Source organism: Urocitellus parryii, chromosome 9, assembly GCF_045843805.1.
Source record: "Urocitellus parryii isolate mUroPar1 chromosome 9, mUroPar1.hap1, whole genome shotgun sequence".
In the NCBI taxonomy this organism is placed as follows: Eukaryota; Metazoa; Chordata; class Mammalia; order Rodentia; family Sciuridae; genus Urocitellus; species Urocitellus parryii.
Genome location: NC_135539.1, coordinates 19259252 through 19272651, shown reverse-complemented (window position 1 = coordinate 19272651; position 13400 = coordinate 19259252). Strand labels below are relative to the sequence as shown.

The window sequence follows — 13400 nt, the reverse complement described above, 5'->3', positions numbered from 1 at the left end:
GGCCACTCCGGGGTCTAGGCCCCTGTGGGGGAGGGGCGGGGTCGCCACTGGCGGTCAAGCCCCTGGGAGGGTGATCTTTCCAAGAAAGCGGGACTAGGGGCGAGCAGAGCCCCCGGGAGGGACTTCTGGCCACAAACTCTGAGGCCATTAGAGAAAAGGAGTCGGGGGACGCAGGACAAGGGTCGTCACCCATCACGGTAGAAAGCGGAGTTATCTGTCGCTACAGTTCCCAAGTGGAATGTCCCCCAAGGCCCCCGTTGAATCCTGGTCCCCAGCCCACAGTGCTGCTGGAAGGTGGGGGACCTTTCGGGGTGGGCCTGGAGGAAGGAAGGAAAGTCACCTGCAGACATGCCCTGGAAGCGGGTGCTGCGACCCCGCTCTCGCTCTCCCGCGCGTCCCATTTCCTGCTCACCCTGGGGTGAGCGGCTTCCCCCCGGCACACGCTGCCTGACACAAGCCCAACAGTGACACGGCACCAGGCCGTGGAGAAGGCTGCACAACTGAGATCCAGAATGAACCTTTCCTCTGTCCTGCTGACTGCCCGGGGTGTTTGTTACAGCAGCAGAAAGCTGGGAGGCGCCTGCTCAGCTCACCGACCAGACACTGCCCTCTGCTGCTTTCCTCTCCTCCCTGCCCATGGAGTGAGGACCCAGGGAGGCCACGAGGGCACATGATCCCGGGCCTCAAATCTCAGAATGCGGTACCAGGGATGGACCCTGACTCAGCCCCAGGCCATCAGAATCCCCGCCCAGGAACTTGGAGTTGGCTGAGACAGAGATGGCCAGGACACCCTCATCCTCATCCTCATGGGTGAGCTCTGACGCTGTGAGTAGCCACAAGCCACCAGCCATGGGGCACAGTATAAATGCCGGGATGTCGAGACAGAAGGACTGACCTGAGACTGACTGTGTGCCTGCTCTGTGACCCAGGACACCTGCGTCTGACTGTCTTCTGGCAGTGGATAATGTGGGGTGCTGGTGGGGGGGAGGCTGTGGGGGCGGGGCTGGGGGGTACGGGAGCTTAACTTGTCTGTGAACTTAAAGTTGCCCCAAAAAAATGAAGTTCATTAGCCAGCAGGAGTGCGCATGCCTGGATCCCAGCGACTCAGGAGGCTGAGGCAGGAGGACCGCCAAGTGCCAGACCAGCCTCAGGAACCCAGCCAGATACTGTCTCAAAATAAAAATAAAAAGGATGTGCTGGGGCTGTTGCTCGGTGGAGGAGCACCCTGGGCTCAACCCCCAGTACCCCTCAAATAATCAAGTCAATAAACAAACAAAAAACAAAGTTTATTAAACACATGCACAAAACAACTAAAAGAGCCCACTGCCCAGGGGCTGCGAGAGCCGGCTGGGCTGACTGGATCCTGACCTGAAGCCAGACAGAGCCACTCCCATAAGCCCCCAGGCACACTGCTCCAGCCGCCAATCTGCAGATTCCTATGGGGCCCCAAGGGCGGCCAGAGACCACAAAGTACCAGGCAGCCAGCCCATGCGATGCAGGAGGAGCCCGCAGACGGGCCTGTGCTGGAAGGGACAGAGCGGCTGGGAGGCCAGGTTGCTGACAGAACCAGGGGCTTCAGTGGGAACAGAGACACGTGACAGGCCAGCAGGACCCAGCAGAGCCAGAGAAAGGCCAGGAGCAGGAGGGACACAGAGCCGGGCCAGGGGTGCGCACGGCAGCCCCTTTACTTGCTGGTCACACTGACTCCTGGGGGACATAAGTCATAGGATCTCTCTGGGCCAGAGCTGCCTCTGATTTTTTGTTTGCTTTAAATGAGAGGCTGAATCCTCTCTGGGTTTGCTCTTCATCTCCAAAAATTCCATACACAATGAGCATCGTAAAAAAAGAAAAAAGAAAAACATCAGAGTGAACTATAAATACAAAATATGAATACGATGACTACAGCGCTTAACTACTGAAATTTGAAGGCAGGTCTCTCTACTGGAGTTAATTAGAAGCGTCTTTATTCATTAAACTGGGAAATAATTCTCTTATTTTCCAACGAAGATAATTCGCTCTAATTATGAGCATTTGTTACGTAACCTCCCCAGAAGGCTGGCCGGCCCGGCCCGCGCCTGGGCTCCCTCGGCTCCAGGTAGCTCCATGTGGAGACACCCGCTTCCTGCCAAGGACAGAAGCGCTGTAACCAGATCCACTGCGCCTGTCGGCTGCACGTAGCATCTCTGAGCATCTTCCTACCTGTACCTCATTTATTCCCACAACTCTGGGAGGGAAGCTGGAGAAGGTGACATTAATATCAATATATGCCGTTTGCAAAATTAAAGGGGTGTTCCTCTGCGTTTTGCAAGGTGACCTGCCTGCATCAGCTCCAAAGCAACAAATAAGGCCGAATGTAAATGATGCGCATGTGCTTCTCTTTATGGAACAGATGTGTGCCTGGGGAAAGTCACAAGGAAGCGAATGCGCTGAATTTTTGTAAATATAATACTATTCTTCCACTTAGGATTTCAGAGAGGCTTTATCTGCACTTAGGATTTATTTTCAATGGGTAGAAGGTTCTGATACTTCAGTTTTACTTTGCCCCAGAGGCAGATGATATTCACAGCCACCAGTTACAGGGGAGTCACATCTTCCTTTCTGATATCATCAGGAAAAAGAAAGTCAATGTCAAAATTACCTTTGGAGCTGGGCACAGTGGTGCATGCCTGTAATCCCAGTGGCTCAGGAGGCTGAGGCAGGAGGATCGTGAGTTCAAAGCCAGCCTCAGCAAAAGCAAGGCGCTAAGCAACTCAGTGAGACCCTGTCTCCAAATAATATATATATATATATATATATATATATATATATATATATATATACACACACACACACACACACACACACACACACACACACATACACACACACACACACACATGAATATATGAAAGGGTGGGGGATATAGCTCAGTGGTTAATTACCCTTTGGAATAAAGTCTTGAGCCACCTGTAAAGTACAGTCTACAGAGCACAGACTCATGAATGCATAAATTTGGTGCATATGGAAATGCAGAGAACACAATAGAAACACGTATGCAAAGTATAGTCCTATGCTATTCCTGACTCATACGGTAACCTAGCTCCATTCCTTATGGGTGGAGGAGAGTGGAGAGTTCAAGGTCTGCCTGGTGCAGCTCCGCCCCACTGATACCTGTGTAGCCAGCTTGTCCGCAGAGCATCTGCCTAGATTTTCACAGCCTCTCTTTTAGATCAGGGGTCACCAAACTTTTTATGTAAAAGGCCAGAAAGTAAATACTTTTGACTGTGTCAGCCATAAGGTCATAAGACCATGAGGTCTCTAGTGTAGCTACTTGACTCTGCCACTGTAGCACAAAAGGGGCCACAAACAGTATGTAAACAATGGCCGTGGCTGTGTGCCAATAAAACTTTATTCACACAAGCAGGCAGTGGGTCAGAAGTGGCCCCTGGGCTGTGGTCTGCTAACTCTAGGTTTAGATGATAGATACTATTTCTCTTGGTACAAACAAACAGAGAAAAGAGAATTAAGCAAACTGATGGTGAGAGATTAAATTGCTCGCTCACTCGAGGCCACAAAAGTGTGCCTTGTGTCAGGGCTCAGTGTGCTCCCAAATGCCAGCATCACCACCAGTATCTTCATCATGCCACCATTATCATGACCACCATCTCCCAGGGGACTCGCCCTGAGTCAGGGTCAACCACGAGCCAGGCCCTGGGCTCCAGGCCAAGTACTTACATCCACTCATTTCTGGGTGGCTCCTCCCAGGTGCTGTAGTGATCCCAGACGTCATATAAGGGCACTGAGTCCCACAGAGGTCAAGAAACCTTCCCAGTATCACATGGCTAGTGACTATGAGAGGAATTTGGGGATACGGAAAAAGAAAACTATACTGAGCTTCAAAAGAGAAGTGTTCCTGGTGTGGTGGCACACACCTGTCGTCCCAGCACAACTCAGGAGGCTGAGGCAGGAGGATCGCAAGTTCAAGGCCAGCCTGGGCGACTTAGCAAGGCCATAAGCAACTTAGTGAGACCCTGTCTCAAAATAAAAATAAAAAGGGCTGGAGATGTGGTTCAGTGGTAAAGCACCCCTGGGTTCAATCCCTCAAAACTGAGGGGGGTGGGGAGGTGGGTGGAGAGAGTGCACCCAGGAACCCTTGGAATGCAGGCAACATCCAGGGACACTTGAAATGCAAAACAAGCAACTCACAGCAGCTCAGCCCCATTCCCTATTCCCTGCCCTCGCCTATGCCCTAGACCCAAGCCCTAGACCCATGTCCTTGACTCATGCCCTTGCCTATCAAGAGGGACATGATGGGCAATGTGCCATCGGGATGGGAAGAACTGGCATGGCCCTCCTGACTGCCGACTCCACCTCTCCCTGGGCCCGAGCTCCGGTCCCTCTGTAAGCATTACCCCAACTCCCCACCCCCGGGGGGCGCCGTCTTCCCTGGAGAGGCCCACAGCCCCTTGAATGAGGATTCCTTATTTTACCCATGGCCAGCGCTCTCCCTTGAATGCAAATTTCTTACTGTAACCCTAAAAGGTCTCTCCCTTGAATGTGTAATCTTCTTTCTTAAATCAATGTGTCTCTGACCAGCATATCCTGGAATTCTTTTGTGTCACGTACAGCAAGGACCCCATTTGTCCTGAGTCAAAGTCCCCGCTCCAGAAACTCTTTGGGTGACAAGCAGGGGAGATTCGATGTGAATCTGGGCACCTTCTCCAGAGGCCTGCTCTCCTAACCACTCGGCCACGCTGGCCCTCAGTCAGGTGGTTAAAGCCCAGGACAAGAGCAAATTCAGTATGAGAATGTGTGGGGAGTGGGGTGCAGCGGCGCACACCTGTAACCCCAGTGGCTCAGGAGGCTGAGGCAGGAGGATTGCGAGTTCAAAGCCAGCCTCAGCAATGGTGAGGCACAAAGCAACTCAGTGAGACCCTGTCTCTAAATAAAATACAAAGTAGGGCTGGGGATGGGGCTCAGTACTTGAATGACCCTGAGTTCAATCCCTGGTATCCCCCCTCCCCATCCAAAAAAAACAATGTGTGAGGAAAGAGTCTGGGTTAAGGGACTTTTTCTGTGACTTAGCTTTTAAATGTCTTGGACTCCCAGAGCAATTAATAAGGAGCTTAGAAGAAAATTCTTTCCCAAAGAAGATAAAGCTGCTGATCTGGAGGACGGCAAAGGCATGAAGAGGTGACTGTGGAGAGGGGTCGTGATGCTGGACTCAGTCCCACTGGGCCTTTGGAGAAGATGGCTGACTTGGTGGGACTCCTACAGACAAGAAAGCCTGTGCAGAGCTCCTCAGCACACGGACCTTTGAATGAAGAATTCGTTGCGGGGCCCAGTGGCACACACCTGTAGTCCCAGCGGCTCAGGTGGCCGAGGCTGGAGGATTGCAAGTTCAAAGCCAGCCTCAGCAGGTGCTAAGCAGCTCAGGGAGACCCTGTTTCTAAATGAAATACAGAATCGGGCTGGGGATGGGGCCCGGGGGTCGAGTGCCCCTGAGTTCGACCCTTGGTACTCCCCCTAAAAAAGGAATTGGTTTGTCCCTGGGCTGGGGGGTGAGCAGGATGGAGAGGGTGATGGCGCTCCCCATCAACTCCCACAGGAGGGGACCTTACTTCTTCTGTTGTCCAGTTCCGTGGGGCTCCCACCGGGCTCGTTCATGTCTGTGCAGTCTCATGACAGGACGAGCATCCTACAGGGTCCCTGCTTTCTCTCACCTGTCAGACGGGCACACATCCAGAGCCTGACGACACCCGGGGCTGGGCTGGGGGACGGCACGCAGGGCGAGCACAGAATGGCGCTGCTCCTCTGGAGAATGTGTCGCCAACATTCTCAAAAGCTCTAGCTCATATTCCCTCTGAGCTAACCAGGTCACTGCTGGGAACGTGCCGTGGAGAAATACTCCACAAACTGGAAACAAATATCTGTCGTGGTTGGATGTAAAGTGTCCCCCAAAGACTGGTCTGGCCCCCAGTACTGGACAGTTGTGAAGTGGGGACTTAGTGATCGGCTCACGAGGGCTCTGACCTCCCCAGGGACCAATCCTCAAGAGACAACAGCCTCTAGTGGAGTAGGATCTGCTACCTGCAGGCAGGGTAGACACACAGGTGTGGAGGAAGCAGGAAATGGGGGGGCGCCCCTGGGAGGCCACCTGCGTCTGGCCTCTTCCTGGCTCTTTCTCTCTTTCCCTTCCCGCACCCCTCCTCCTCTCTCTCTTTTCTAGTTGCCATAAGCTGAGCCCCTCCACCATTCACTTTGGGCCCAAAGCCATGGAGTCAGCCGACCATGGACAGAAACCTCTGGAACTGGGAGCAGAAATCAATCGTCCCTCCTTCCAGTGGTTCTTGTCAGGTGTTTCGGTGACAATGACGAAAGGTGTCACGGTTGGCATTAGCAAATATTAGAAATCAGTGGCAAGCCCATCCGCAGGGAACCACTGAGTCAGTGCGGTGCGTCCAGGGGTGGGGCCAGGACCCTGTGGAGGGCCGGAGGGCGAGGGGCTCCTCACAGCACTTCTCACAGAGGCTTAAAAGATGGTCAAATTGTAAGTGGAAAAAAAAAAAAAACAATGGGCAAAAACTTTCTTTCTTTTCTGAAAGAAGCTGAGGAAAAAGAAGATCTACTCCTCTGGGTTCTATTCGTACAAAGAACCAAAGGCACTTGTGACTTTGAAATGCACACACTGCTCTACATTGTTTTAACTTTTAAATGAAGATATTTCTTTGAAACTTAAATAATATTTTAAGTTGATGTATCCAAAAGCTGATTCAATTTAAAAAAACCACATAAGAAATACTGTATTCTGCTACCTTTCCTATCCTCTACTATCCCCCCTCCCCTCCCCTCCCATCTTCTCTCTCTATCCCATCTACTGTAATTCATTTCTCTCCTTGTTTTTTTTCCAATTCCCCTCACAACCTCTTATATGTAGTTTTTTATAACAATGAGGGAAAGGTAGCAGAATACAACAGTCACTAATAGGGCATTATGTAAAAATGTGGATGTGTAACCGATGTGATTCTGCAATCTGTATTTGGGGTAAAAATGGGAGTTCATAACTCACTTGAAACTAATGTTTGAAATATGATATGTCAAGAGTTTTGTAAGGTTTTGAACAACCAATAAAAAAAAAAAGAAAAAGAAAAACAGGAGAACCAGAACTTACTGAGATTACTATTATTTTCTTCCACTTTTTAAATGTAATTAACCATTAGAAAGAAATAAATTTTGATACATGCTTTAAAAAAAAAAAAAAAGGAATACTATAGCCTTTCCCGGCCAAGGCCTAGGAGGCGGGAGTGTGAGCTGCAGACAGAGCAGGGAGCAGCCGCCGCTGCGGACCTCAGGACCCTGGAGCTGGCTGCAAAGAGAAGTGGGTGTTTCCAGAGGACAAACGCCTCCTTTTAAGAGGCCCGTCTCTAACAGGTGAGAGATAAAAATGATGCGATGACAAAAAAATGGTTTCTGGAAACTGAGACAGTAGTTCCTTAGCTCCGCCAGTGGCCTGTGGGTGACCTGCTCGTTTACTTGCGGGCAAAGGTTTTATGAAATGGCAGAGACGACAGGGAGGGAGGAGGAGCAGAAAAAGATAAAGGCAGGCCACTGACGGCCTGGCCCTGGGCTGTCTGGAACCAGGGCTTCTCCAGGGTGGGTCACCAGTGCTCGCTGGGCACCTGCCAGTCAGGCTCTTCCCTGGTGACAGCTCTTGGGATTTGCTACCTTCGACCACAAAGCTGCATGGAGAGGCAGAGCCACCGGACACCCCTGACTTTGGTCGGCTGCTGCGTGCTCAGGAGAGCGGGGGCGGGGAGCACGCCCCATTCCAACTCCCTGTGTGTCCCCTAACCCTCCTTCTGGCGTCCACCTTGGGGTGTGCAAACACACCCATGTGCCAGGACCAGGCAGATAGGAGTGGCAGAGGAAGGCAACAGGGTGGGTTGGGCAGGCGGGGACAGGGTCTGGGCTCAGCCCCACCGCTGGCTTCCGTGTGGGAACGCGGGTCGTGTTCTATTGGGTTTGAAGAAGCAGCAGTAAACCCAGGCTTAGGAGAAAGTGTCCAGTCTTAAATGTTGACAAGTAATTAAAAAAAAATCAAAGCTCAACAAAAGAGGCCCTAGTTTCCGACCTAACAGGTAACCGGGCAGAGGAGCGCAGACTCCGGCTTTCCCACCGAGATGGCCTCTGGATCTCTGGGTTCTGCGTCTGCAGACTCCACCAAGTGCCCAGGGGAACATCTGGGGGAAAACCCACATCTGTACTGAACACGCCCAGGCTTTTTCCCTTGTTGTTATTCCCTAAAAAATGCAACAGGACGACCACCCGTGCGGCATTCACATTGTGTTAGGGTTGATTTAAAACACAGGAAGATGCACAAGGGTCACATGCAAATACCATGGACGTCAGGGTCCTCAGGTTCTGCATCCTTGGGGGTGCTGGGACCTTCTCCTACAGACACTGGGGACAACCACCAGGGCAGACTCTGCCACCTGCACGCTCCCTTCTTGGCCCACGTGTGCCCCAGGCTGGTTCTGGGTCTTTAAGTTCCATTCCTCCTTCTGAAAGCCTGAAACAATGTCCCTGTCAACCTTCCTTTGCATTTTCTGTGTAACTCAAATTCCCAGAGCCCAGTTTACCAAATTACCTGAGATAAACAAGTCATGCTAAGCTCCTCTTCTCCTTTCCAAACCCAAACAGCAGCTGACACCTACAATGGTTATATACATCCTGCACGCCGCGCCGCGCGCTCACTTGGTTGAGAAATGCTTAGCCATGCGTTCTGTGGCCGCTTTCCTCATTAGGTGAGAGCCTGGGGACAATGCTGTACAGTGGCTACGAGGCTGCCCCCCCCCCTTACCTGTCTGGGAGTCCTGCAGTCCCAGCTCCACTTAGGGGGAAGTGCCTGCCAAGCACTTGGCCCCACAGGTCCTGGGTAGTTATTCTCTCCTCCAACAGCTCCTGACTATCTGGGGACCTCAGTGAACTCTAATGAACTCTGGCCCCCAGAGACCCCGAGGCTGCCTGTCCACTCCTCTCCATCAGCCCCCACTAGCCCCAGGCCTCTCCCTGGGCTTTTCTAATTGCCACCAGCAGCAGGTGGCCCTGCCCCCATTCCTGCCCAGATTCCCCACAGCAGCCAAATAATAACGAGACCATATTGCTTCCCCCATGCTTCCCTGTGTGTGTGACAGAACCTACACCCTCTGTCCTGACTGAACAGGCTCTGTGTGGCCCAGTGCCAGTGACATCTCAGCTCCCCCGCCCCCGCCCCTAGTCCCCACTCTCTGGTGCTGACCATCCTACTTCTCCTTGGCCCAGGACTCCCAGCCTCAGGGCCCTGGTCCTCTCCTCCCCTCTTTCTGGAGCACCCTCCCTGAGTCTCGTACTGGCTCCTCCTTAATGGCCAACTCTCAGCCTCAAGTGACCTCTGTTCTGAGTGAACTTGACCCCAGACTCCCTTCTGTAACCTGCAAAGCACCCGTCTGACCTTTCACACTACCATGTCTGCGGTCTGTGGCTCCCACCAAACAGCAGCTCCGTGACACCCGAGGCTGCTGCAGGGCTCCATTATCACCGGCCTCCCCAACCTCCCCAACCTGAGGCTGTGCCTGGCATGGAGGAGGCGGCACAGTAGATATTTCTAGAATCAAACACCAATGAATGGCTGAGTTTTTGAATGGACAATGCCAGAAGGGACAGGAGCAGGATTGCAAACGCAGAAAAGACTTCATTTCTCTCACAGTGTCATTTCCTGAGCCCTTTCCCCTGCCCTTTCTGGGAGGGTGAAACAAAATATGACACAGTAAGTTTGATACTCCATTGGAGATAATTGGAAAATATTGATTTCTTCCCATTTGAAATAGTAAAGATAAGTAAACGCGGCACTTGTGTAATCGGATCAGTGGCTTCTGTGACAACATGCTTCTCAGGCTGGAATGGATTCTGGTTTCTCTCTGCATCCATCACACAGGCTCCTCGACCCACCCCACTTCCCCCCCAGCCAGCCCAGTCCCCACTACCCAGTCCCCAACGGATGCCAGAGAGGACTCTGCATTTGTGTGTGTGGCCGAGTTAAAGTACCTCCTCTCTACTGAAGTCCCCAAGATCACCTGCCAAACTCCCTTGACAAATATGGAAGACGACACATGAGATCCTTCAGAATTCTAAGGAAAAAGATGTGCTCCTTCCCCAGATGTGTATTTTTACTGAAAGCCTACTATGTGCCAGCCACTCCTCCAAGGCTTCAGATGGATGAATTCATCCTCTCCAGGAAGGTCCTGCTATGAATCTCTGGAATCTTCATCTCAAAGGAGACAAGAGGCAGAGCTTCAGACTGCACAGCTCATGACCAGGGAGGCCAGGTGGCGTGTAAGGAGTGCTAGACTCCAACAGAACTGGACATGATGACCCCATTCCTGAGCCGCACATCAGTGCGCCCCTAATGCCCCCGGGCCTCAGCCCACAGTTAATAAATGAGAAGGATCAGGCTAGATCCAAGTCACTGACTGGCTGATTCTAGCCAGCAGATGTTTGTCTAGACTCCATAATGTTTAAAAAAATGTTTTTTTCAGCCAACAGTTAAAGTTTAGGAGATTTCACATTTTAAAATCCTAAGTTCTGAATTCTTGTGAAAAACTGAATGCTCTGGCACTGCAGAGCCCCATGCCTGCCCGGCGATGCTGCAGGAGCTGAGGGCAGCAGCCTGCCAGAGGGCACGGTGCCCTCCGATTCCCACCCCACCTCTCCCAGTTGTCTCCCTGCCCTTGAGGTCACGTCCAAAGTGTCACTCATCAGCAGGTCTGGGAGGTTCTTCTCTATGGCAAAAATAAAATGAAGGTTTATGTATCCAGCGAAAGTGAGAATCCCCACCACCATCGAATCACCATTGAATCATCGTCACAGGTACCTGCAAAAGCACTTCCTGTGAGCCAGGCCCTCACCAAAGGGCTGTGCATCTGTTAACGCACTGGATTCTCACACTCGGGAAGGTATAGTTATGCCTTCTTTTTTAACAGATCATGTGGAGGCAGAGGAGGCTGTGTGCATCAAGAAATCAGCAGATAACAGAGGGAGTCAGGAGACAGCTTTAGGAAGTGAGAGAACATTCTGAGTATGCAGACCGTGGTTAGGTACGGGTAGAAAGGGATGCGAACAGCAGAAGGAAATCACCCTCAGCCACCGCATATTTGTGTTACTCGGCCCAGCAGGCCTCTAAACTTGTAACCTCTGCGTGGGATCCTCAGGGTCCCCAAAAGGGGGATCGTGGATGAGATCTCTCAGGTTGCTTCCAGCTCTAATCTGTGATGTCATAAAATGTGTCTAAGTAGTCTGTGACCCTTTTGTTTCAGGGAGGACACACACATACACGCTGACCCTGCGAGCTCACTTCAGATTCAGGAAAGAGGTGACCCTGAAGGGGACCAGACGTCTGTGGTGCTCCAACCTGCGGTCAGGGGCTGGTTCAGCCAGTGACTCTTCTGTCCCTGAGGACACGTGGAGTCAGAGAACCCATCAGCTAAGGGTGGGGGTCAAGGTAGCAGTGGCCTCCACGGCCAGGCAGGGCCTCCCTGGAATAGGAGATGCGGAGGACAGGTGGCTGACAGCAGAGCGGGGACAAGGGGGGTGGGACGGGGTAGTAAGGGCAGCCAGAGCAGGAGCGTCATTAAGGCTGTGTTTGACTATTCTGAAGGACAGCGTCTGCGGGAGCCACACTGGTCCACTGGGGGAAGAGGAACCAGCCAAGGTCCCTGGAGGCTTGCTATGAGGTCTTTTCTCTGTCTGCTTAATGGAGACTGGCCAGCGACTCAGGAGGGGACAAACTGGCTGATGTCTTTCCTGGTTACGATGTCAACCCAGCAAACACTCAGGTGCCAGACCTTGGGCATACAAAAGAACCAGCCTGGGTCTCCAGCCTCCAAGAGGGAGAGAGGCTGGAGCCCCACGCCTGAGCTGCCATCTGTGGGGTGACAGGGCACCCTGCAGGCGAGGCAGGAAGTCAGGAAGGAATATGGGTGCTCAGAGGATGGCCAGCTTCCTGGGACGGACGGCTTGGGCAGGGGCTGAAATCTCAGATGTCACAGGGAGGCCAAAATGCTCAAGGCAAGGTGTAGGCAACGTTGACCAGCACCAAAGACCGGCATCACCAACCAGAGGGGAATGACCTACAGCACACGTCCAAGGTCAAGTGCTGTTCAGTGCTGGGGGAATGGGTCTGCGAGACCAGCCAGACCCAGTGGGGCCAAAGCACCTGGTTTATCAGGAGACTGCGAAGTTCAGGGTCTGATATGAAATCCCCATTTTGATGACAGGAAACACATCCACAGACCCAATCCATACAGCCCAGCACGTGGGCGTGAGAGGGGTGAGCAGGTGACTCAAGATGGGAGACTGTCTAGTTAAAGGGGACATATCCTAGGGAAATTGCTAAGGGGCAAGAGCCAGGCTGTTTAAACCCCACAGGACATCAGGAGCCACACTTTCTTACTCTTATGTAAAGTGCTTAGGTGACAGCTTCAAGCTCCTCCCAAGGACAGCCCTGCTGCTCACAAGCCCCTCCCACCTGGGAAGAGGCCAGCCCAGGGCAGACTCTGAGGGCCCAGGAGGGATTTCAGCTCAGTGGTGGGGTCCACAGTGGGGCCTTTTTGAACTCTCTTCTTCTTACCAGCTCCATGGGCAGGCCGTGCCCGTGGCTGACTCTCCAGACCACCGGCAGGGACAGGGCCAACATGGGTCTTTCATGACACACTACAGAATTTTTTTTTTTTTTTTTTGGCAGTACCAGGAATGGAACCCAGAGGCTCATGCTCAGCACGGGCTCCATCAGTGAGCCTCTCCTCAGGCCCAGGAAAGGTCAGAGAACAGTGCAACAGACTCCCATTTACCCTTCACCGGGATTCAATCCTACTTAGGATCCCAGTGCCCAGACCCCAACAGGATGCCACCGAGTCCCTCCAGGAACACCGCAAGGGACAGAACTGAGCAAAACACAGCGTGGTGAGTCACCTTCTTGTAACCAAAGCGACAGGGTGGAAGGAACACTGAAAGCAACGGCAGGAAGGAAGCAGAGAACCCAGAGTGGACACAGACTACCCGGGGCACTCAGTCACTCTGCCAGCTGGGGCTTTATCTTCTTAATTTTTGCTTAATATTTATTTATTTATTCATTCATTCATTCATTCATGCTGGAAATTGAATCCAGAGTCGCTTAACCCACTGAGCCGCATCGCCAGCCCTTTTTACTTTTTATTTAGAGACAGAGTCTTGCTAAGTTGCTTAGGGTCTCACTAAATTGCTGAGGTTGGCCTTGAACTTGTGATCCTCCTGCCTCAACCTCCGGAGCGGCTGGGATTCCAGGCATGTGCCACTGTGCCTGGCTTGGTTTATTTTAAGTAGAAAGAGAAACAAATTATTCAAGAGCC

General features: G+C 52.2%; 1 protein-coding gene across 1 annotated transcript in view; it reads right to left on the bottom strand.

The window, feature by feature from the left end:
- Katnip (katanin interacting protein) overlaps positions 1-13400 on the bottom strand; it is a 143653-nt gene that overhangs the window by 125959 nt on the left and 4294 nt on the right. The gene's annotated exons all lie outside the window — the stretch shown is intronic.